Source organism: Ovis aries, chromosome 1 (genome assembly GCF_016772045.2).
Source record: "Ovis aries strain OAR_USU_Benz2616 breed Rambouillet chromosome 1, ARS-UI_Ramb_v3.0, whole genome shotgun sequence".
Lineage (NCBI taxonomy): Eukaryota > Metazoa > Chordata > Mammalia > Artiodactyla > Bovidae > Ovis > Ovis aries.
The window spans coordinates 109,493,577-109,497,664 of NC_056054.1; the positions used below are offsets into that span (position 1 = coordinate 109,493,577).

The 4,088-nt window shown below is 37.5% G+C and overlaps 1 pseudogene; it reads right to left on the minus strand.

Moving 5' to 3' along the window:
- Positions 1-2,550: 2,550 nt before the first annotated feature.
- LOC101118242 (olfactory receptor 10X1-like) lies at positions 2,551-3,745 on the minus strand (annotated as a pseudogene).
- Positions 3,746-4,088: the final 343 nt, after the last annotated feature.

Genomic DNA, 4,088 nt, shown 5'->3' on the forward strand with positions numbered 1-4,088 from the left:
CTTGATTACGTAGAGTTAAACTGCCTCCTCCCTCTTCTTCTTCCTATTGGTAACCACTAATTTGTTTTCTACAGTTGTGAATTTATTTTGTTCATAATATTAAATACTGTGTTTTATTAATTAGATTACACATTACAGCAGTGTTTCTATTTCTCAAACTTATTTTACTTGGCAATCATAACATCCTGAAAGTTCATCCATGATTTTGCAAATTGCAGAATTCAGTTCTTTTTTATGACTGAGTAGTATTCCATTGTATATTTATATACCACATCTTCTTTATCCCTACATCAGTTGATGGCTACTTTGGTTGCTCCCATATCTTGACAAATGTAAATAATTCTGGAGTGCATGTATCTTTTTAAATTAGTGTTTCTTTTTTACAGATGTATACCCAGGAATGGAATTGCTGGGTCATGTGACAGCTTTATTTTAATATTTTGAGAAATTTCCATACTGTTTTCCACACTGCCTTAACTAATTTACATCCCCATCAACAGTGTACAAGGGTTCCCATTTCTTCATATCCTTGCCAACATTTGTTATTTTTGTTCTTTTTGAGGATAGCCATTCAAACAGGTGTGTAGTGATGTCTCTTTGTGGTTTTGATTTACATTTCCCTGATGATTAAGGATACTGAGCATCTTATCATGTGCCTGTGGACCATCGGCATGTCCTTTTTTGAGAACTGATTATCTACAGGTAAAAGAATGAAAATAGAATACTAGTAAGACCTAAATTTTTATACAAAAATAAACAAGATTAAAGACCTAAATGTAAGACTAGAAGAATGTAGGACTAGAAGCCAAAAAAACTCCAAGAAGAAAACAAAGAACACTCTTTGACATAAACCATAGCAAAATATTTTGTTTTGGATTTGTCTCCTGAAGCAAGAGATAAATTTTAAAATAAGAAAATGAGAACTAATTAAACTTAAAGGTCTTTGCATATGAAAGGAAATCATTGAAAAAAGGAGAAAACAGCCTCCTGAATGGAAGAAAATATTTGCAAATGCTAAGAATGTTAAGGGGTTAATATCCAAATAAGTAAAGAGCCCATAAAACTCAACATCAAGAAAGCAAACAACCTGATTTAAAAATAAGCAGAAGATGTTTAATACATTTTATTTATATATACCAACCCATAATATACCACTTATGTCCTTCCTGAGAGAGTATAGTAGCAACAGAACTGAGAAAAAGCTTCAGAAACGTCTCTAGGTTTTATGCTGGAATTTTCAGTAAGATTAGTTGCTACTTATCTGTGATACATAAACTTTGTAGAATTTCTTATTTTCTTAGGGTAATATTGACCTTCCCTGTAGCTCAGATGGTAAAGAGTCTGCCTGCAATTCAGGAGACCCAGGTTTGATCCCTGGGTCAGAAAGATTCTCTGGAGAAAGGAATGGCAACCCACTCCAGTATTCTTGCCTGTAGAATCCCATAAATAAGGAGCCTGGTGGGCCACAGTTCATGGAATCGTAGAGTCAGACATGCCTGAGCAACTAACACTACTTTAGGGGAGTCTAGGGCAATATATAGAGACTTCCCTGGTGGCTCAGATGGTATTGACCCAATGCTGTATTTCCTTCATTACTCATTGTATGTCTGCTAAAATTATTGCAGAACACCTTTTATTGTCAAAGCACTCAATACTATAAAATTTTATTTAAACATTAGCTCTTATTGCTTTCACATTAAAGAAAATGGGGGTTACTTATAGCCCTCACCCAAGGATTTCCTAAGCCACAGAACCCATAGGCAGTACTGTCCTGTTTACTTCTTTGAATCAGTGTTCCAAAATATTCCATAAAATCAGAAGCTAGCATCTAGCAGTCATTGGAAGGACACTATCATGTGCAGTATTATTTAAAAAAATTAATAGTATGGCATTACACTCAACTATATATCTATCTATATCAATCTGTTTGTCTGTCTATATCTAGAAATATATTGAAACATACTAGACTGCCAGTGATTTCTATACAGTGTATATCTTATAAGAAATAAGTATCTCCCCTCAGCAGCACAACACAGTCCCTCACAATATTACCTAGAAAAAAAAATCAACCTTTACATCACTAGGAATTTAAAATCATCTTTAATATAGTAAAGAAAGTCTTCCCTGGGCTTCCCTGGTGGCTCAGATGGTAAAGCATCTGTCTGCAATGTAGGAGACCTGGGTTCAACTGCTGGGTTGGGAAGAACCCTTGGAGAAGGAAAAATGGCAACTCACTCCGGGATCCTTGCAGGGAAAAGTCCATGGACTAAGGAGCCTGGTAGGCTATAGTCCATGGGTCGCAAAGAGTTGGACATGACTGAGCGATTTCACTTTCTTTCTTTCTTTGATATAGTAGTCATAAGTTTGGTGTTTCTTCTCCCATCATGCTTTTTGCACTTCAGCAAAGGTACAAAACACCTAGTGGATGATTGGCAGTAGCATAGAATATGCAGAAACAAATAGTAGAAGTAGTTGGAAAACTTCCTTAACACACTAACTATATACCTGTCATGGCTCAGGTCCAAGTCTCAGACACTTGATCCTTTTATGTCAACCTCTGTGAAAAGGCTTCTTCAGATATTTCAGGGCAAATGCTTCACTGACATCTGTGAACACTCGGTTATGCAGTGATAATATGAGTATTCAAGAAATATCTTTCCAAGTACCTTTCTGAAAGCATTCTTCATGTCCTTATTCCTGAGGCTGAAAATGAGAGGGCTGAGGAAAGGAGTGACGACAGTGTAGGGAACTGCGATCACTGTGATCACTGTGTCATCTCCCCCCGATGCTTCTGGCTTTAGATAAATAATAGATGCAAAACCAAAGTGGATGATGACCACTGTGAGGTGGGACGCACAGGTAGAAAAGGCCTTCTGCTTGCCCTCACCTGAAGGGATTTTGAGGACAGTGGAAAGAATGAACACATAAGTGAGGATGATGACCAGGAAGGTGCCCATCAAACCTGACACTGACATCACTGTTACAATGAATTCTGTGAGGTCACTGTCTAAACAGGACAGCCTCACAACAGCTCGCATATGACAGAAGTGTTTCACAAGGTTGGGGTTGCAGAAAGAGCCCCTGAATATCAATGCAGTCTCTATCACAGAGACAAAGAAGCCTGCAACCCAAACAGAGGCCACAAGTTTTCCACACACCATGTTGGTCATAAGCAAAAGATATCTGAGAGGGCTGCAGATGGCCAAGAAGCAATCATGTCCCATCAAAGTAAGAATCATACGATTAGTGCCACCAAGTCCCAAGAAGAAACATATTTGCAAGCCACAACCTATAACTGAAATATTTCTATTCTTGGCCAAGCGATTTACCAGCGTCTTGGGGATACCCATTGGAGAAGGCAATGGCACCCCACTCCAATACTCTTGCCTGGAAAATCCCATAGATGGAGGAGCCTGGTAGGCTGCAGTCCGTGGGGTCGCTAAGAGTCGGACACAACTGTGAGACTTCACTTCACTTCACTTGGGGATAATGGTTATTGTGTAGCAGGTCTCAGAAAAGGAGAGTGCACTAACGAAGAGATACATGGGTATGTGGAGACGTCTGTCCACCCAGGTAAGACCCAGGATGGCCAAGTTACCTGAGAGGGTGAGAAGGTAGGTGCAAAAGAAAATCACAAAAAGGATGTCTGTACATGAGGGTAAACTGAAAACCCAACAAAAATGAACTCCTTCAGGACTGTCTGATTGCTCTTCATTTTTTGAACATCTGAAAATCAAAAGAAACAGTAAATAAGTATATAGTTTTCCATTATTCTTTTGAAATTTTTGAACTTTTTCTTGTGTTTAAAACTTAAAGGTCAAAATTACACTTACAACTTCATTTTAAGTTTAGGAAAACACAATACATATGAAGATGATTTGTTTCCCAATTTTCTTTCATTTGAATTTCTTTATTGTGCTAGCAATACTGATTACCTTTGATTTTTTATGGCCTATTTTTAAAATGATTTTTTTGGCTGATAACTGGAAAAGGAAATAATTCAAGAAATACTCTAATTCCTGTACAGATGAAAAGCATAAAGGTGATTCAGATTTGCATCACATTCTGAATCCTGAATCTAAAAAACT